General features: G+C 37.3%; 1 long non-coding RNA gene across 2 annotated transcripts; it reads left to right on the forward strand.

Moving 5' to 3' along the window:
• The first annotated feature begins 2,462 nt into the window (after positions 1-2,462).
• On the forward strand, positions 2,463-22,588 carry LOC103095356 (uncharacterized). Of its 2 annotated transcripts, none has more exons than XR_472679.3 (3): positions 2,463-3,387; positions 4,716-4,860; positions 21,281-22,588. It is a non-coding gene; the product is annotated as an uncharacterized LOC103095356 (long non-coding RNA). The 2 variants fall into 2 exon arrangements; XR_001624864.2 differs by lacking the exon at positions 2,463-3,387 and adding an exon at positions 3,411-3,598.
• Positions 22,589-22,622: the final 34 nt, after the last annotated feature.

Consider the following 22,622-nt stretch of genomic DNA (forward strand, 5'->3'; position numbering starts at 1 on the left):
ACTCCATCAATAATTTTAAAAGGGCTAGATCAAAAATGATCAAAGTATCCAAAGAAAAACACGAATAAATGCCTTCATTTAGCCTAAGATAATACAAAAAGACAGCTATGAGTTCTGGTACTAGAAGAAAAATTTCATCAGCAAAGCCAGCAAAACCTCAGGCAAACAGGCATGGCAACGCCTAGACAAGAGCAAAATTAGTGGTAGTACCTTGACTGAGGAAGCCCAACAGGGCAGGGAGGGGCAAAATATTTCAATAATATGCCTGCTAGGGAAGCCCTGGCAATGGAGGTGGGATATAAGACTACAGCAGAGCCCTCTCTGGGAACAATCAACCACAGAATTCTGACTGGAGACACTGAAGCTTGTTAGTGCACTGAAGCCAGAAGGCAAAAACAATGGCAGGAACCTGGGAAGTTGAAACTAATACCAAGCACAGACTGAACACCCATAATAAATGAAATCTGACTCAGTCTGGTTCTCTGGTAGTTTAGGTTCGAAGTTCGATATTATAACAAAAAGAAGCACTCTAAAGTAATTTAACTATGTACAAAAGGAGATTTACTTAAATGATGCTCAATAAGGACCAAGTTTGTTCAAAGCACTTGTTTGGAGTAAATCAAATGCATCTGGTCAATAGGGTAGGGTATGAAGACTCATATCTGTGGAATACATTTGTCAGGTCTGAAGGGTCTAGCTAATTTTATTTGAGGGAATTGGCTTTTTTCCTCCCCGTAGGTGACCAGGAAGCTATATCAGTGGTCTATGTCTTAGTCTTCTGATCCAATCAAATCTTGAGGATAGTTTCAATGTATTTTAAGGGAAAAACTGCCTATACAGGGCAAGCTTAAAGGAAAAACTACTTCAGATGTCATGGGAGGGAATTTGCTCTTACAACACCATTCTACATGACTGGAGGAGGGAAAGAAAAGCTATTCTTGGCATGAAGTCATTAAGATTAAGAACTGAAGAGATAGGTATGACAAACACTATAAAGGAATATGCATCAAGAGACATCCAAAAGGAAAACTCACAAGAGAGGAATGCCAAAATAAGTATGCTTCTTATTTGGGGAAAAAATGACTTGATGATAAAGACTATATAAGAGTACTTGGATAAGATAAAATAGATGATTAAAAATAAAATAAGAGCTCTGCAAGAAAAAATTGGAAGGAAAAAAATAGCTTCCTACAGGTAGAAAACCATATGCAAGTAGCAGATTCCCTGAAAATCAGAATGGACCAAGCAGAACTTAATGATTCCATGGGATAGCTGTAAATATTAACATAAAATTAAATGATTGGACAAAACGGATTTTAAGGATCATTGGTCTGATGAAAACCTGAAAACCTGACCAAGGGGGGAAATATATTTCAAGAAATTATAAATTAAAACCACCCACATTTATTAGTACTGGAGGGCAAAGAGAAAATTAAAAGAATCCATGGGACATCTCTCTTTTTAAAAAAAATAATTAATTAATTAATTTAGAATATTTTTCCATGGTTACATGATTCATGTTCTTGCCCTCCCTTTCTCCTTCCTCCTGGAGGCAACAAGCAATTCCACTGTTTTTCAAAACCTATTTCTATATATTAATATTTGCAATAGAGTGATCATTTAAAGTCAACCTCCCCAATCATATCCCCATCAAAGCATGTGATCTATCCTATATTTTTCTTCTGTGTTTCTACTCCCACAATTCTCCCCCCAGATGTAGATAGTGTTCTTTCTCCCAAGTTTTTGCAGATTGCATGGGACATCTATTGAAAGAAACTCTAAATCTTCCAGAAAAGTCATTTTCAAAATCCAAATATTTTAGGTAAAAGATACTACAATAGTAAGAAGGAAAGGATAAAAATGCAAGAATTAGTCAGGATCACATAAGGCTTACCAATAAGCTATTGATAGAGGAAAATTCCTGGCATGCAACATCCCAAAAAGTAAAAAAAAATAGGTTCACAACCTGAAGTTGCTTATCCTGAAAGACCTAGTATAAATTTATTAAAGGGGAAAATGGGTGTTTATTCGAGGATTTCCAAGACTTCCTGATGAAAATATTAAAGCTGGATAGAAACAGCGCAATGTAAATACAGGAATCAAAAGAGACCTAGAAAGCTAAATATATTTTAGCAACTGCTAGTGACTAAACAAAGATAAAGTGATAATAGAGAGAAAAGAGACAAATGATCCCTTAGACTCTTATCTTCAAGGATCATATACATAATATAGTTAATAAGAGAGATTAGTGATGGTTTTGTTTTGCATTGATGATATGAAGAAAGGAAAGAAAAAATGATAAGGGAAAAATGAAAAAGGTGATGGAACTTAATGTATCTTGTAATTTGGGCAAATGAGAAGACAAATATGCAAAAAAGGCAAAAGGTATTTGGGGGAGCAGGCATCACATGATCTGAGTCAGAAAAAGGTAGGTTGAATTCGTGCGTGTGCACATACACACACACACACACCACATCAACATTGAGTTTGTGTAGTTAATCAGTCAAAGTATTTAATACTGGTTAAAAGAAAAATGGAAAAGTTGGTTAGTGGGACAGTTTAGGACCTCAAGATCCAAAAGTAAATTAATCTAGTAGCAGAGTGTTTGATTAACCTAAAGACTCTAAGTACTGAGGTAAGAACTTATCCAACAAAAACTTATGGGAAAAATGGAACATAAATTAGATTTCTACCAATATTTCACGCCAAATGAATGCATGGCCTAGATGTGAAAGATCTAATAAAAAAATTCAAGGATAATGGAAGGAAATAATCATTGTATCTTTTAAAGCTATGTCTAAGGGAATTCTTGTCCAAATGGAATAGAGAAGATCATAGTAGTTAATGTCAAATAATTTAATTTACTTAAAGTTGAAAAATGTTTGCACAAAGGAAATCTAAACAGATAAAATTAGAATGGCAGCAGTTAACAGGGCAAGAGAATTGATAAATGGTTAAACATTACTAGACATGTACCCTAAAGAAATCAAGGAAAGAGGAAAAAGACACATGTACATAATATACTAGCTCATCATCATAGCAAGAAACTAGAAACGAAAGGGATATCCACTTACTAAAGAATAGCTAAATAAATTTTGGTATATGAAAGTAATGGAATATAATTTTGCCAAATAAGTGATGAAATGGACAATTTCAGAAGAAACTAAGAAATTCTCTGTGATCTAATGCAGTGAAGTAAGGAGAATTAGAAGAACAAGTTTTACAATGTTGTTGTTGTTTCCTTTAAGTTGTGCCCAATTATCCATGACTCCCTTTGATATTTTCTAGGAAAAGATACTGGAGTTGTCGATCCTTCTCCAGCTCATTTTATAGATGAGGAAATGGAGACAAACATGGTTAAGTGACTTGCCCAGGGTCATACAACTGGTAAGTGTCTGAGGTAGAATTTGAACTAATGCAGATTATTTGTTCTGACTTCAGGCCTGGCACTCCATCCATTGAGCCACCTAGCTATTTTACAATAATAACATTATGAAGAAAATGACTTTGCAAGACTAGAACTATAATCAGGGCAATGACTAACCACAATTCTAGCATGCTACCTTACTTCTGCCAGAGAGATGATGGACTTAAAAATGTAATTATATATTTTTTGGATATGATTGATTTGGGGATTTGTATTGTTGGACTATGTTAATTTTTTATGAGGGTTTTTAAATTTGTTCATTGGAGGTAGGAGGGGAAGTGGGAGGAAAGAAAATAAATGCTTATAAAAAAAGATATAGCTATAGAGCCTATGACTAGGCAGTTCTCAAAAGAAGAAAAAGAGACTATCAACAACCGTATAAAAATTGCTCTAAATCATTAATATTGACAGGAAGAATTTGAATTAAAACAATTCTGAAATTCCATGTCAGGCAAGTTCATCAATTTGTTAAATATGATTTTTAAAAAGTAAAAATATCATTATTGGAATAACTGTGAAATATTAACATTCTGTTGGAGTTCTATGAATTGATCTAGACTTTCTGGAAAGAAATTTGGAACTATCCCCCTCAAATCACTAAGCATATTCTTTGAACCACTGATATTACTACTAGACCTAAACCCTAAAAATATCAAGGAAGAAAAGAACCAAAATGTAGAAAAATGGTTGTAATAGCTCTTTATGTAGTAGGAAAAAAAAAAACTGGAAAGCAAGAAGACCCTTATAATTTGGGAAATGCCAAACCAATGATTGTATATATGCACTGGAATATCCTTGTGCTATAGAAAATGATAGAAGATTACATATACAGATGTAAAGTAAAAAAGGTAGAACCAAAGGAGCAATTTTTACAATGACCACAACATTGTAAAGAAAAACAACATTGAAAGACTTGAGAACTCTGGTCAATTCAATTATCAACCATACATTCAGATATTTGAGACTGGAGCATGTGTCTATAATGGGGCTTTGGTGAATTCCCAGATCACCTAAGATAGAAGCATCCATGTGGGAGATTCCAGGGACCTGCTTCTGAGAGAAGATAGTTTTTATTGGTCTTAACTTGTGGCTGAGGGTAGCATTTTTCCTTTGATTATTTACCTACCTGCAACTTGAAATCCACTGGATCAAGGTATGGCCACTATCTTTCTGATGGCATCCAGGGAGGAAGGACAGCAGGGTAAATAAGGATTACATTCCCCTTTAGGTCTTGTATGCCTGAAAAATGGAATTAGAACTTTCATCTTGTGTTGTTTGTTCTTTTTAGTTCTGGATGCAGATGATGGAGCCTTTGACTCAGAGTCTCAACTGGATGATGTTATCATTCCCACGAGGAAGTCCTGAGAAGCCAGGGTCTCAGGATGCATGTCCAAAAGGACTTTGGACTTGGAACTTAGTGGGACTGATGCCATGTAAGAACCAAGCTAAAATATAAACTCAATTCTCTTTCACTTCTCCCTAGATATATAGGTGGCTCAGGAGGGATTATACTTCTGAAATATTGGGAGGATACATTTGTTCTTATCCCTTGAACAGGCCAGAGCCTTGCATTCCCTTAAAAGTACTAGAGATTTCAGTGGCAACAAGGTAGCTCAGTGGATTGAGAACCAGGTCTAGAAATGAGAGGTTCTGAGTTTAAATTTGAACTTGGACATTTTTTAACTCTGTGACCCTGGGCAAGTCATTTAACCCCACTGCCAAGCCATTATTGCTTTTCTGCCTTGGAACCAATACACAGTATTGATTCCAAGATGAAGGCAAGGGTTTGAAATAATGTACTAGAGATCATGAGGAAGTAGTGAAATGTAACACACTCAATACTCAGTATGTGAGTGCCAGAAACTCACTGTTAGACCTCCTTTATCTTGACAGAGAGGAGGTAAATAAGAAGTGTAGAATGAGTCATAATATCACTGGACATGGCCAATAGATGGATCTGTTCCGTGTGATTGGATGGTATAGTGGATAAAGTTTCAGATTTGGAATCAGGAAGATCAGAGGTGAAATCTAACCTCAGATGCTCAAGTTACTTAATCTCTGTTTCATTTTTCTCATCTATAAAATGAGGATAATAATCACAGCTTCCTTGATGTTGTGAGAATGAATTGAGATAATAATTGTGAAGTACTATATAAAAGCTATTTTTATTATGAGGATCAGTTTTTTTTTTAAGGAAAGAGAAGCCCTTGTGATAGCAATGTTAAAAGAAAGGGAGAAAGAAGAAAAGGAGGGGGAAAGGAAGCAGCAATAAAGAAAGAAAGGAAAGAGCATAAATGAAATATATTTTTTAAAAAACATGGAAGGGAATACTATGAGGTTTAGAGGGAAATCACAATCCAGAACAGCTTTTGGAACCAATAGATTGAATTTAATACATATTTTAGAAACCTCTTCCATGCTAAGAACATGAAAATATACAATGGTATTCATGAGTTTGTATAAAATTATTTTCTTCTTTGTATACAGAAATGGCCATTTTGGTGTATTTTTAAGTTCAGAAGAGCAACACACTAAACCAAAAAATAAAACTATCTTTCTATCAAAGAAGAAATGAATAATGTGAATTTCAAGTTTGGGATGGATTAGAGTAGTATCTGGGAACATGGGAAGCCTTAAAAGTTTCTTTCATAAAGGTTCTACATAGAGTAGCTCTGAAAAGAAAATTTGAAGATCTGGTATCCAGAGATGCAATGTAGAAAACATTTTATCAAGGTCTCCTTTTGATTGCCTTTGCCCTTGTCATTAAAATGCAGGTGTTTTCTCCCCTTCCCCTTATGCTGGGAAACAGCAGGAAATATGTCTATCTTTCTTGGCTTGCCCCAAGGTTGAGTGTTAATAATAGCAATTAGGTCCTACACTAACACTAAAAGGAAAGGAGGAGGTATGTAGGAGCCAGTGAACAACAAGAGCGGGGTTGGAAGATGATGAGCCCTTCATGTTAGTTATTTTATGATGTGTCATGAGTTACTTGTAATTGGCACCTGGAGGTGGAATACAAAGCTCATACTCCACAGCCTGGGTGGATATACTGCCAACTTGTTCTTCTAGCCTGTATTTCCCCTGAAGGAGTAGAAATTCTTTGTATTGTAACAGACCTGGCATTTTCATTTGTTTGTGTTAAAAAGCAACTGTGATGATTCCTGGGACACTTGACTTTTTAAGCTCTGGAGATATCAATCCACCTAAGTCCTCGAGTCCTGCAAGAGTCAAGAGTGAAGGGACAATCCTTTTCTTCTTACTTTTCCCCTACCCACCAATAGATGTTAGAGTGAAGGCACCTGTCCTCAAACAGGATGGTGAGAAAGAGGAGGAGACAGTTCTGTCTTGGAAGGAAATATCCCCAAAGTAAAGACAATTGAATCTTGTAAGTGGTGCTAGATTTGAAGTTATGTCCTGGGTTTGAATTTTGCTTCTAACATTTATTAACTGTATAGCTGTGAGCAGCCTCTCTGAAACTTAGTTTCATCATTTGTTAAAACCAGCATAATTAAAGTGATCATGAGGAAAAGAGGAGCAAAATATGGTCTTGATGTTTTGAGTATGTGTGCCTTGAATCCAGTGGTACATGCCTTGTGCCTAGGAATTCCCCAAAGACCTTATCCTAGATCTCTTTATTTTGGTGATTACCATCTGACTCCATTATTTAGTATTAGTCTCTCCCATTGCCCATCTTTAATTAGGTGGCATTTACTTCCACAATATTCTTGTCATTCATTTAGCCACCATTCTGTTTCATATTTTGCCCATCTGGAGTATTGCAATAGGCTCTTGACTGATTTCCCTGTATCCAGTCTCTCTTTCCTGTAATTCATTCTCCACCAAGTTGCAAAATTGACTTCCCTAATGCAAGCCTGTCATAACCATTGTTCAGTAGGCTCCACTGGCAACTTCTTGCCACTCAGATAAAACTACAAACTCTTCTATTTGGATTTTTAAAACCTTCATAATCTTCTTCCAGCTAGGATCATTCCCCATTACTCTCCTTCATCCATTGTACATTCCATCCAAACTGGTCTACTTTCATTTCCATGTATATGACATTCCATTTCCCATCCTATTCCCCAAGACTAGAATCCATTCCTTCTCTTTTCTGTACCACCTCTGTTTCCCTTCAAGGCTCAATACTGGGGTGCCATCTCCTCCAGTAAGTATATACTGCCCCATCCACTGCCTACCCCGTGTTAACATCCCCCACTCAGAAATGGCTTTCTGTATACTTTTTTATTTTTATGTTTCGATTTTATATTTAATTCTCTGCATACATCACCTTTTCTGCTAATAAAAAGTAAGCTTCTTGAGGGAAAGAATTTTCATTTGAAGGAGAGGTGACATGTTCCTGGGTTGCTATACTATAAAGCCTTCTCAAGGACCTCTATGGCCACACAAAAAGAATCAGCCAATCAAACTACCTGAGGGGTGAAAAAATAACCCAAACAAATGGATGCAGAATCAGTTTTGACCAGATTATGACCTGCAGCAATAGCAGATGTTGCACACTGAATTAGTCTATTAGTGAATGTCTTGGTCAACAATTTCAGATGTACAAAGAACTGGACCTATGATTTAACAGGATCAAAAGAGTAGATTGCCTTTGAGAAACTGCACAGCACTTTCAGGGTTCTAAAGCTTCCCTTTTCAGTAAAAAACCATTGAAAAATACTCCATGCTTTATTATTTTACAATGATGATCCTGGATTCTTTTTTTTTTAAACTGTTACCTTCCATTTTGAAATCAATACTGTGTATTGGTTCCAAGGCAAAAGAGTGGTAAGGGCTAGGCAATGGGGGGTAAGTGACTTGCCCAGGGTCACATAGCTAAGAAGTGTTTGAGAACAGATTGGAACCCAGGACTACTTGCCTTTGGGCCTGGCTCTCAATCCACTGAGCCATCTAGCTGCCCCCATGACCGTGGATTCTTAAGATTATGTTATTGGAGCACAAGCCCTAACAATTGCTAGCCTGGTCTTAGATATGGCTCTAACAACATGATATTCATCATTGGGTTACAAGATGAATTTCTTAACTTTAGAAACTAAAACTAAAAAAAAAAAACAAAAAACCACATACACATTCTTTAGTTTCTTATACCCCTTTTACCTTTGCAGTTATGGTAAAAGCTTAGCAGAAAAGGATTTAGAAGATGTGGAAAAGCTCACAATTTATAGACTCAACATTCACTTAGCTATTGGTTTTTTAAATGAGAGACTCTTTTCTAATGGCCAATGAGTATCTATATTACTAGTGGAGTTGTGTTATATTGCTGTCAATATTTTCTCTGTAAATGAAACCAGAAGACATCTAAATGAATGGATAGCTTATAGGTATTGCTTGAGGTCCCAAATAAAGAAATTGGGATAGTTGACCTTACTATGTGCTCAAAGGCAAGAGCAAACATGATTTTGTGGCATATTTGTTTATTCCCCTTGTAGTGCCCATGATGAACATAAGTCAAGCAAACCACTACAATATAATTGCAACCTATATTCTTATCATTCTAACCTTTTGAGATCTTATGGGATACTCACTCTGTTATTCAATTATTAAATATCTTCCTACCAGTTTGCTCTTCAAATTTGATAGATATGCCATCTCTACTTTTCATTTAAGTCACACATTAAACAACAAAGGAATGATTATAGACATTTGTGTCACTTCACTAGAGACATAATTCCAGGTTCACACTGGCTTATTTGAGGACTTTCTGGTTCAGTTTATTCAAGGGCCACTGGTTTTACTACATAATTCATCCATAAAGATAACATGAGAGACTTTGATAAATGTTTCCTGAAATCTAAATTTGTTCTTCTCTCCTGGTCAACTGATCCAATAATCAAAAAAGGAAATGAAGTTGGTCTGGTATCTTAGAATTGATAATAACTATTGGTTCCAAAGTCAAAGAGTGATAAGGGCTAAGTAACTGGGTTTATGTGACTTGTCCAGGGTCACACAGCTAGGAAATGTCTGAGGTCATATTTGAACCCAAGACATCCCAGTATCCACTGAACTATCTAGCTACCCTGCATGGCCTCTTCTTAGAGCAATATTGGTTCATGGTGATCATTGCTTCTTGTTCTAAATTCTTGCCAACTATCTTTTGAAAATTCTATTCTAGGATTTTTCCAGAACCCCTAGTCAAGTTTACTAGCCTGTATTTTAAAGTTTCTGCTTGATTCTTCTTTTTTGAAAAGTAGTCTAATATTTGCTCTTCTGTAGCACAACAGAATATCCTATTCCACATAATCTTTTAAAGATCACTGATAGTTCAAGGATCACATATATCATATATTCTTTAGTTCCCTGATACATAATTCATCTTGGTCCAGTGACTAGAATTTATTTTTATTATTTTTTTGTTTAGAATATTTTTCCATGGTTACATGATTCATGATTTTTCCTACCCCTCTTTCTTCCCCGTCCTGGTGCTGACAAACAGTTCCACTGGGTTCTACATGTATCATTGTTCTAAACCTATTTTCATGTTATTCTTATTTGCAGTATCGTGATCCTTTAACATCAAATCCCTAATCATATCCCCATGATACCATGTGATCAATCATATGTTTTTCTTCTCTGTTTCTGCTCCCACAGTTTTTTCTTTGAATGTGGATAGTGTTCTTTCTCATAAGTTCCTCAGGACTGCAGTGACTGGAACTTATTGAAGATAACTAGTTGTAAAATAACCATTTCTTTCCTTATTTTGAGTTTCAACTGTTTTAATAATTTTGTTTTATCTTTTCATTTCTGCCAAGTGTTCTCCATGGCAAAGAATATTCAAAACAGAAACAAAATAAGGGTCCAGTAGTTCTCCTTTTTCTCTGTCACCTGTTAATATCATTCCACCACCTTCAGCATGTGGTGATGCCATGCCACCATATGGCTATGAATGCATGGTGATGATATCTTCTGTCTCTATTATGTTTAGTCTCTCCTTATCTTCAGTGGATGAGAATTAAAGATGTAATGGACCAAAGTCAGGACCTTGTAATGGTTCTAAACCTTCAATGGTTTATAAAACCCACCAGACTTTCAGCCATTGGAATCCTTAGCAAAATCTTTTGGTAGCCAAAAGATCTGAGACCACTGAGGACCCAGCTCTGACTTGCTTGGTCTGGCACTTTAATAGATGATTGAACAACTAAAGGAGTGTGTCCCGTAGCATGAGAGTTAACTCAAGCATCAGTTATGCATGCCAGAAAAGACTCTGATGGGAAAAATGTCTGGTAATCACTATTTAAAGTTTTTTCAAGTATGTATTATCTAATATTATATGTACAACCTATATCAAATAGCCTGCCTTTCTGGGGAGAGATGGGAGGGAGAGAGAAAACATGGATTGCAAAAGATCAGAGAATGAATATTAAGGAACTGCATCATCATGTAACCTGGAAAAAATAAAATTTATAAAAAGTGTTAAAAATTAAACTTTTTCAAGGTCTGAGGGTGTGTGTGTGTAGAAGGCAGTGTATGCTTTCTCTGTGGGAATATTGTATATTAGTAAGCATTTATTAGTAAATATTCCTTTGTAAAAGTTAATTATTGATAATTGATCAATTATATCGAAGAGAAACAAGTTGGCATAATAATTGATGATTTTTATTGAGGGGAATACATATGTGATCTGTGAGCAATAGTATTAGACAACAGTGAACTTCCAGAGTTATACCTAGGCTTTAGGGACTTGACCCGCTAGCTTAGGTAGGGAAGGGATTGGGAGAGAGAGAATCCCAGAACCTGCATGCTACATATATTTGTTGACATCGGTTCATTCAGCTACTTTTATACCATTTTAAGTATATAACATAATATATAATTTGTTATAAATGTGTAACAAATTACAATAAATATGCTTATCCAAGAGAAACAAAGTCTCACATTAATTATAGCCCCAAATCTGTTTCATTCTTCACTCCCCTTCACTACCAGTCCTCCTTCTTCTTCAAGAAGACAGGTAGTATGTTATAGGTTGTACACATATTATCATCTAACACATATTTCCCTCTTCATCATATTGTGATACAAGATACGTATTGCTTACACTAGAGAAAAATTCAAGGATGAAGTAAAGTGAAGAATGGTATATTTCAATTTGCATTTGGATTCTGTCTCTTCTCTCTATGGCGGTGGATCTCCTTTTACATCATGAGGTTCTAGGAGTTTTCCTGGATGCTTGCCTTGTTGATAGTAGTTAAGTCATTCACAGTTGATCATCATACATTATGGTTGCTTCTGTTCTCCTGATTCTGCTCACTTCACTTTGCATCATTTCATTTAATTCTTTCCAGATTTTTTGTGATCTTGTCTGTCATTTCTTGTGGCACAATATTCCATTACAGACATATAACACAGCTCGTTCATCATTCCCCAATTTAAAAAGTAATTGATGGATTCCTGCTAAACTCTAATGCAAAACAGATGCTGCCTTAAAGTGCTACCTGTGCAAAAATCTTAAGCAAGTATTAAATTGGCAAGAATTTTTACATCAACTTAAATCCTGTTACCTACCTCCTTTCTCATTTTTTCGTTGTCAGACTTATTACACTGGCTACCTATTTTATTTTTCAGATGGCTTTAATTATTAGGATGATAATATTAATGCCTTCCCTTTGAGATTAGTTACACTTTATCCTGCATGCATGTGTCTGTATACATGTATATATATCTATATAAACACATACAAACATATACATATATGCATATAGACACATATATGTTTATAGCTGAATAATTCACATATCTTGTTTGCTCATAGTTTTTTACACATTGTCTCCTCCATTAGAATATTAGCTTATTAAAAGCAGTGACTGGTTTTGCCTTTTTCTTTTTTTCCCTAGCACTTAGCACAGTTCATGGAATCTAGTCAGCATTTAAGAAATGCTTTTTGACTTGACTGGATTTGATCTGGAAGCCTTTCATATTAAATTGAAATATTCCTCCCTATGTCTTCTATTAATCCTACTTCTGCCCTACAGGCCCAGGTTTAATACTTCTTTTACATGACAGCTGTAAAAGAGGGAGCAAATAGAGAGAGAAAATGGAGGGGGATTTCTCTCCTCTCTTACTGACGGAGAGGGGTAAACAGGGTTTAACTCACTGGATGCAGGTGTTTCTCCAGTGAGGGGTTGAAGGGAAATGTGGAGACAAAGGGATGTGAGGAAAGCTAAAAGTCTGTGGAGAGAGAGCTGGGTCTCTCCTTCCCCAAGGTTAGCTGACCTGAGAGCTAAGGATCACACAGAGAGAAAGAGAAGGAATCTGTCTACTTCTCTTCCTTTGAATGTAGCCTCAAACTGCTGGGAGGATGCAATATCCTAGACAGCCCCTTTCAGGGGGAAAGGTCTTTGTTGTGAGACCCTTCCCTTAACCCCAGTGACAAACTGGCTATTTGTTCATCCTAGATGAAACAAAGGTTTGATCTTTTGATCTTGTGCCCACACACCCAATCTCTATCTTTCAAGAAACTCTAACCAATCTCTAACTGACAGTAATTGAACTTTGTTTTCAAAGGGATGGGGAATGAAGGCAGGAGAGATCAGGAAGCAGGATGGAGGGATCAGGAGAGCCCTAACAATTAGATTCAACAGATGTTTGAATCCCACCCTCCTTGGCCGGAGGCCTGGTGCCCCATAGCCTTTTGGCCAAACACCCTCTTCCTTATCTCCTAACCTTACACTAACTTAAGCTAATTTCTTTATTATTTAACCAGGGAATGTTAAAAGAGAAAAAGACCCAAATGAGAGGGCAGATTGACTCCTGCCTCAGAGTCCAACTGACTCTTGGTCAGTCAAGTAGCAGAAGTCTAATGGTGAGGGGTTGTGGAGTATTTTCTAGCAGGTGACAGGTATATAGTAAGGTGGAAATCAGGTTCTTTGTCCTCCTGGCTTCAGGAATCTCTCTTTGACCATCAGGAAGTGCTCCTGGCAGTCTCCTTCCCAGGCTGGAAGTCAAGTCCATTGCTCTAGAATTCTCTCAGCCCCCAGTTCCTTTTTCCAGAATCCTCCTTGCTCACTCTCCCCTCCTCCTCAGCCAGCTGCCCTCAGATTAGCTGCTCATTCAATGGCAGGTTCTCCTTTTTACATTGTACAACTCTTTAAGTATTTAAATACACCTAACATCCTCCTGTAGCATTTTCCAGACTGAACATTCCCATTTTTCAACCAGCACTAATAGTGATTCTGTACAGATTTAGAATAAAATGAGGAAGAATGACTAATTCTTTATACTCAGGCTAAGAAATAATATTTGTTTTAGTTTTATTTTTTATTTTATTCCAGTAACAAATTTCCATGTAAGTTTTCCAAGGTTACATGATTCATGTTGTCTCCCTCCCCTTTTTTCTCCCCCCTCCCGGAGTTGGAAAGCAATTCCATTGGGTCATATGTGTATTATAACTCAAAATGTATTTCTATATTATTCATTATTTGTGAGAGTAATCTTAAAAACCCAAACTGCTCATCATATACCCAAATAAGTGGTAAATCATGTTTTCTTCTGCATTTCTACTCCAACAGTTCTTTAAGAAATAATTTCTGAAAGGCAAGAACCTTTGAAATTAAAGAAATGTAAGGGCCTTAAAACTGAGAACAAGGCATATAAGAATCCAGCTGAAGGAACTGGAGATCTTTAACATGTAGAAGAGAAAAACTCAGGAAGCTAAGATAATTATCTTTAGATGTTTGAATAGCTGTCAGCTGGAAGACTTGTTCTACTTGGCCTCAAGGACAGATTAGCTTCACTGGCAGAAATAGCAGAGGAATATTTAGGCTTGACAAAAAGAGACACTTCCTAATAATTAGGGCTATAGTGGAATGGGCTACTGTGGAAGTTAATGAGTTTTTCAGCAGAGATCTTCAAGAAAATGCTAAATGACCAACCACTTGCCAAGAAAGTCAGATAAGGGATACTGTTTGGATGTGAACTAGAAACTTCTTGACTTATTTCTGACTCTAATATCCTATGACTTAAGATCACATGTTATCGTATAAGTTCTTAGGCTGCTTTTAAAATAAATGAAGCTTTGTATTAAATTAGAAAGGCATCTCTCTAAGACTAAAACCAACCAATGGACAAGCATCTATTACGCGTCAGGCGCTGTGTTCAGTGTTAGGGATAAAAATCAAATGATCCTGCAGAGGAGCTATACAAGTCACAGAGCAGATGTCCATTTGAATTGGTAGGAATTCCCTCAGCAGGAGTCCCCCAAATTTATGCAGTCACATGCCCAGTAAAACCACCACCATCACCACAACAGCTTCAACTGATCAGAAGGTAGAGAAGTTAGCTGGCATCTCAATCAATTCAATTGAACAAACATTTCTTAAACATCTACTAAACCCACTGGGTCAGTCAGTAAACATTTATTAAGCGCCTATACAATATGCCAGACACCATGTTAAGCCCCGGGGATACAAAAAAAGGGAATAAAAGATAGTCTTTGCCTTCAAGGACTTCACCATCTAGTAGGAGAGACAACAAAAACAGAACATTCTGCTAGAGGCTGTGAAAATATACACTTTAGAAATTATGTGGTCCCTGTCCTCATGCAGTTTAAATTCTGCTTGAAGGGTAAGTTAAGCACACATAGCTGGGAAACACAATATATCAATACTCAAAAGAATTGGAAAGGTGTAAAGCAAAGTGCTCTGTTGGATGAGAGGGAAGGGGTATCCCTGGGGGGACCAGGGAAGAATGAATGAGGTAGCACTGTTGTAGGGCTTTAAAAGATACATAGGTATTCACCAGGGCGGGAGGGAGGTCACCTTAGCCATAGAATATATTATATGGTGGTAGGAGACTTGAGAAAGTTGGAGACATTCCAAAGGCCGAGTGAAGGCCATTTGTGACTTAGTACTCATATGTGAATTCAAATGAGAATGAAAACTCAACTTTAATGAAAGTGAACATATGTCTATTAATAATCTTTCTGAATAATGTAAGGAAAAGAAATAGTGAAAAAAGAGAAAGCAGTGGATTTCAGTAGTTGAAATGGGTTCCAGAGAAATCATTATGAAGGAAAAGAAGTCCAAGAGAACTGTGTGTTCCATGAACACAAATTACTATTCTAATAGCACAAGCAAAGACTAACTTAGCATATGAGAAAGATGAGAAGTGTAGAAAGAACAGAGTTGGCTGAGCCAAGAGTTTTTTAAAAAGTTAAAATGCAAATGTGAATGAAATAAGAAGTAGAAATTGCAAGAAAAGACAAAAGGAAAAACAGCAGGCTTATGAAGAGAGAAAACAAGTAAGTCTAAAACAGGAAATGAAATACAATTGGGAAAAGAGAGAAGGAAAAGTGGAAAAAATATTTTTTAAAGGCAAGAGGCATAAGAGAAGGCAAAATAAAATATTGGCCTTTTATTTAATTGAAAGAGGAGCCTATTCACAGATGACACCAAATTATAGCTACACATATTTCTATAACACTTCAAGATTTAAAAAGTACTTTCCTCATAACAATTCCATGAGAAAGGTTTGTTATTTGGTCTTGTCCAACTCTTTGTGACCCCATTGGGGTTTTCTTGGCAGAGATACTGGAGTAATTTCCCATTTTCTTCTCCAGCTCATCTTACAGATGAGGAAACTGAGTCAAAAAGGGTTAGTGACATGCCCAGGGTTACACAGCTAGTAAATATCTGAGACCAGAATTGAACCCAGGAAGAGAGTCTTCCTGACTCCAGACCTGGGAACTCTATCCATTCTACCACCTAGCTACCCCCATGGGGAAAGCAGAGGAAGTATTTAATGAACATTTTACACCATGCACAATTGAAGCTTCACCTTGGCCATGTGGCTTTTAAATGGTTTACCGAAGATCACATGGGGCAAAGCTGGGGTTTAAACTTGGAGTCTTCTGACTTAAAAATCAGTGGTGTTTCTTTACTTGTTAAGTGGGGATAGTAATACCTACATTGTTAGAAAAACTGTTCTGTGATGGATAGAGAGCCAGCCTCAGAGTCAGGTGTCTCTGGGTTCAAGTCTACCCTTTGATGCATAATGGCTATGTGACTTTGGGCAAGTTATTTAAACTCTCAGCACCCAAGACTATAAATTACTGAACAGCTGCTGATTTTCATCAGGAGTCCCCCAAAGAATGCTTTGTAATACTTTGCCTCATGGGGTTTTTGTGAAGACCAAGTGGGATCAGTCAACAGTCAGTCAACAAGTATTTATTAAGCTATGCTCTGTACTGGGGAAACAAAGAAAAGCACTCACATTCTAACTGGAGAAAGAAGATGCAAACAGCTTTTCATTCAAGATGTATAGAGAACAGATGGAAAGTAATCTCAGAGAAATGTGCATCCACTGTTGAGAGAATGCGAAATAAGTTAGGTGTCAACCGGACTGTGGAAGACACTCTCTTGATTACCAATGACTTACTGGGATGCATGAATCAGTCAGTGAGTCAATAAACATTTATTAAGCATCTAGTATGTATGGGGTGCTCAGGGAGGGGTAGCATCTCTGGCATGGAGGGCTTGTCGTGCCCTCTTAGGGCAGCTTTCCTTCCTCTGACCCTCACCTGACACCCAGCTCTCCCTTGTGGCTCCTAGTAGCTGCTAGCATGCGGCAGCGGCCACACCCCGGGCAATGGCTTTGACAGGCCGGCTAAACCTTGTGAGGGTAGCCATCGGGTCGTTGACCCCTGGTGAACCAGGGCTTTACTCACCCAGCATGTGAAGACTGCTTCGGCGGAACAGACGGAAGAAACCAATAAGAAGGTTCAATGGCTGAGATGGTGACGCAGCAAAGCACTGTGGAGTGCTTAGGGCGTGTTGGAGCACAAAGGACAACATGGCCATCCAATGAAGCTGAGGAAGTCTCCAGGTGTAATGATTTTTCGTGCCATTGGACCCAGGCTTCCAACGCCGAGAGAGTGGGACTGTCTCTGTGCAATGACTTTTCCACTTAAATCTCCTTCATGCACAAGTGTCTTTGTGCACACTCATCTATACACCATAGATGAAAACACACAAAGACAATTGTCATCCTCGGTTAACAAGAGACTACCACTATACTATACTATATAGTATGTGCCATACAAAACCATCATAGGCAAATAGGGTAGTTAGTGTCAGGGTGAAACACAAAAGGCTTGACAAAAACCTACACTTGTGAAAATAGGAGACTGCTGGTCAAATCCTTCAAGACCTGGCCATAGATGTCATTGCTATATGTGAATGGGATGTGAAGCATCACAAAGCTTCACAGATGAATACTATTTTGACCTCTGGCTTCTGGTTTCTCTCATTCACATATCCATAAATGGGATCATTTAGATATCATTCCTTAGCCAGTGATGAATCAACCAAGTGTCAGAATGATGTTCACTGGCAACATCATCTTTTATTTCTCTATCAACTTCTGCATAGGAGACTTGAATTGTTTAGACATTGGTTCTCAATTCACTGATTACAGTATTCTACCAGTACTATGAAGAATCTGGAATTGGTATTGATCCCAGAACACCAGAAAGACTCTTCCTGGGTCTGGACATTACAGGGTTGCAATATCTACTTGTTTCTTGATATCTAAGACTTCTCTGGGAAACTCCACATGTACTGTGTAGCAACCCTAATGGGTAATTCTTCTCACTCAGTTTAATTGGAAAAGAATGCCATGATCCCAAAGTACCATCTTGGCTTGGCATGGTAAAAAGTATGCTTGTTCAAATGGGATAGTGAATAGGAAGGTTGAAGTAATGTTGTATTGTTAGAACATCAGTGGAATGCCACAAACATCATTCCCACTTTTAACTAACTACCAAATCAGGAGAATGTTATGGATATGATTTACCTATCAAAGCCACACAGACTTTTCATGTTACAATCATTTGTTGACTTGAGAGTGACAGTTTATCTCCCCACCCCTGCCTCTAACAATGTAGCTTACTTTCCTTTTTCACTTCAACTCACTGTGACCTTTATCACTTCTGTCATTATTCTTATATGTATCATATCCTACTTCCATATTCACTTTTCATTACCTTTCCTTGTTTCCATCATATGATTGTAACCTGGGGCTCAATCTTGGGTACAAGTATAAGACTTTCCTTGTCATTGGAGAAAATGATCCCTCATCATTCTATACTTATGAAGAGTAGAGTTAGGGTCTGTCTACCTGTCTCTCTTTCTCTTGCTAGATACCTCTCCATGAAAAGACCTCAGGAACATGTATATTCTCTCTTGAAGTTGGAAGCACATTAAAAATCCAAGTTGGTTGTGACATTCTATATTCCTCTATATTAGTCTCTTTAAAGCATTTTCCCTTTCCTTTTTAATCTGAATTGTTTTATTTGTGTGTTCAATTTTTTTTCAAAGTTTCTTATCATTTATGTATTAGTTTCCCTGGTAGAATTTTAAATATAGGATCCTACTAATTCCTTTTTTAGGAACTCCTTTAAAATGACTCTCGTGAAAATTAGGGTACTTGTTAGAATATACCAGCTTTCCCCTTCTTTTAAACTCTGAGATGATATAGAAACTCACTCCTAATGTGTCCATTATTTACATCCCAGGAAAAATTCCTCCTGGCTAATGACAGTCAGATCCAAAATAGCAGTTCTCATTATATCCCCTACTTCTTAAAGGATATCATCATCGAGCCAAGGCAAAAAATTATTATCTTCTCTGTTTTGGGCAGAGAGATTCATCAAATATCAATATAATAAAGTCCTCTGTCACTAATAAAGTGTGCCTCAAGGTCAGATTTAGGATTTCTTCCTCAAAGTCTTCATCCATTTCTTCTTCCTGCACAGGTGGTCTGTAGTACATTCCAGTGACAAAACTGTTTTTGTTTCTGTCTCTATTAATTTTCATCCAAATTTTTTCTAATGTTATTCCTCACTCTGATTCCTAGATTTCCTTATAGAAATATATCTTTGTTTTGAAATATAGTATTACTCCACCCCTATTATACAGTAGAGAGCAGCTAAATGGTATAGTGGATAGAGTGCTGGACCTGGAGTCAGGAAGATTCATCTTCCTGAGTTCAAATATAGCTTCAGACACTTTTTAGCTCTTTGACTCTGGGCAAGTCACTTAACTCTGTTTGCCTCACTTTCTTCTTCTGTAAAAATGAGCTGGAAAAGGAAATGGCAGACCACACCAGTATCTTTGCTAAGAAAATCCCAAATGGGGTCATAAAGAATTAGACATGACTGAAAAATTGAAACATAATACTATTTATTCACTATCCTCTTTTGAATAAGCATGTCTTTTCAAAGTCAGATTCCAGTTATGAGTCCCAACTCATCAAATCTCAGTGATAACTATGTGGTAAAAATTGACCTCTTTGCTTTAGCCAACTCAGGTTGCTTCCTTACCGGTACCCTGTGAATTTGCATGTGAACTTTAGAGGGTGTTTAGTTTTGCTTTTTTGGTTGAGTTCTTTTTTGAGTTTTGCCTCCTGTGGATTTCTGGTTCCTGCTTTCATTTTCCTACATTGCTGCTATTTTTCAGGTTACCTGGCTTAGATACACTGTGATAAATTTCCCTTTCGTTTTCTTTTTCAATAAAAAATTCTTTTGATTGGGTTTGCAAAACACCCAGCAAATTCATCTTGAGGGTGTGAAGGGACCTAGAGATCAGTTAGTCCAGTTCTTTTCTAGAGGCTCCAGAGATTAAATTACTTGCCCAAAGTTTCACATAAGTAGTATATAGCAGAGCTGGAATTTGATCCCTAGTGCTCTAACTCCAAATCCAATGTTCTTTCCACCCTATCATACTTACTGACTCTCAGGTTCGAATTGCTTGGAGGCATTTTCATGAGCAGTAACTTGGAGTTGGGGTGTGGGAAGGAGAGTGTTATTAGCTAAGAGGAACTTTAAAAATAACTTCTGTAAGCTTCTCTATTTTGAGGGACTTTCGTAACTGTTAATTTTCTAACTTTCTTCACTTTGAATGGCTGTTGCTTCAGTCCCAGGTAAAGGGCACTGAGGAAAACAGTTGGTTGGATCTGGAAGAAAAAAGATTCCATTCTGAAAAATTCATTCTACTGGAGATAGAAAAATTGGCAGTGGAACAAGTGAAATGACATCATTTTCTCAAAATGAATAATGCCCTAGAGCCTTACTCCAAAAGCACATGAACAGAAACTATTGCATATATCATCTTTGGTGGAAAAGCAGTGAAAAAGTCCAAAGAGCTGGCAAGAAATAGTAATGGCAGTGGGGTAGCAGCTAGGTAGCTCAGTTGGTTGAAAGCCAGACCTAAAGATAGGAGATCTTGGGTTCAAATCTGGCCTCAGACACTTCCCAGTTGCGTGATGCTGAGTAAGTCATTTAACCCCCATTGCTTAGCTCTCACCACTCTTTTGCCTTGGAACCAATATATAGTATTGATTCAAAGTTGGAAGGTTCGGGTTTAAAAAAAAAAGAAATAAAATGGCATCTCTCCTCAGGTTATTTCTAGCTAAAATTGCTTCAACTAGCTTGTTCAGTTGGTTTATAGTCATGTCCAAATCTTCATGACCCCATTTGTTGTTTTCTTGGTAAAGATAGTAGAATGGCTTGCCATTTCTTTCTCCAGCTCATTTTACAGATGAGGATACCAAGGCAAAAAGGGTTGAGTGATTTGTCTAGGGTCACAAGGCTATATTTAACTCAAGAATATGCCTTATTGATTCCAGCTCCAGCATTCTATCCACTCTACCCCCTAGCTGTCCCAACTAGTGGATCTTCCAAAATGTGACCTAAAAGAACTCCGTGTAGCCACTTGCAACCAATTATTAGTATGAAAATTATAATTTAATTTGAAATGATTCCAAATCAAATAATGCTTCACATAACTTTGAAGCTTAAGTGACTTTTCTGACCTTTATGAAATTTCTTTATCCTACCAGATTATTACTGAGAACCAACTCATAGACTGTGCAGGGAGCAGAAGATTGCAGTTTCGTGGGATGCTGCCAACTTATTAGTGGTGTACACTTTCGGTCAGGTGACTAGTGTGATTCAAGATCTGTTTGGACTGTGCCTGCTTGGTTATAGGAAACAGAGGAAGGAGAGTCTTCAGAAGTTTTCTGGGAGATCTGTGTCATCTTTTAAGGCTATTCCTCACCATCCCTTCCAACTCTGGTTTACACAGCTTCCTCCAAACCCTTTCATATCAGTAAAACCAAATTATTCTAAACCTGCAAAATTGCAAGAATAAGTGTCATCCACCCCTCTCCTTGCTTCCAAGTTGGATCACACTTAATTTATAACAGTAAAATAATAGTGATTTTAAGATTTTAAATTCTATCACATCCTCTGGTAACTCATTCCAGTAGTTAGTGAGCCCAACAATTTTTTCTGCCTTTAATCTGAATCCAGTTCTCTGCATTTTAATTCATTTAAATTTGTAATGCTCATAGATTTTAAGGGAAAAAAATGTCAGCAATATTAAAGTTGCTGGGGAGGAAATTCATTCCTATTTTTCATGTTGCTCCATTAAGGGATGCCCTTCTCTTTCCTCTCCACCAGTCCATGGCACTTCTGTCCTTCAAAATATTATTTAAGATTCCCTTTCTTTATGAGTCTTTTTGGCAATGGCTTATTCCCCCTCCCCTCCAACCCAATTGATCATTTGCCTGATGAGGAAATTCGCATACAGAGTTTACCCTATATAAATTAACTTAAAAAAATCTTTCTACCTTAGAATTGATACAAGCATCAGTTCTAAGGTAGAAGATCAGTAAAGGCTAGGCAATAGGGGTCAAGTGATTTGCCCAGGGTCACGCAGCTAGTAAGTGTCTGAGGCCAGATTTGAACCAGGACCTCTTCCCCTTTCTCTAGGCCTGGTGTTTTATCCACTGAACAACCTAGCTGCCCTTATAAATTAATTTCCAAAAACATTCATTTTAGCAATCATTTGACAGTATTTTCCAAATGAATATGATGCTGCCTCTGGGCTACTCTCCAACCAGTCCTTGCCCTTAAAGGTTGGGTGCCTAGGAGGCAGCTGACACTAATTTGATGAGATAGAACCACTTCACACTTCATAAAGTCTAACAAGACTTCTTTTTACCTTTATCCCCCTCCCCCAACAGGTTAACACCTCTAATCTCTGCTACCTTCTATGATTATATCAATGGACCTGGGAGGTGGGGGAGCTACCACCACCCCCAACATCAATATTTCTCAGTAATATCATTATATAATTTTCTTTTTCTCAGATTTAAATATTTAGAACATATTTGTCAT

The sequence above is a fragment of the Monodelphis domestica genome, chromosome 5 (genome assembly GCF_027887165.1).
Source record: "Monodelphis domestica isolate mMonDom1 chromosome 5, mMonDom1.pri, whole genome shotgun sequence".
Classification (NCBI taxonomy): Eukaryota; Metazoa; Chordata; class Mammalia; order Didelphimorphia; family Didelphidae; genus Monodelphis; species Monodelphis domestica.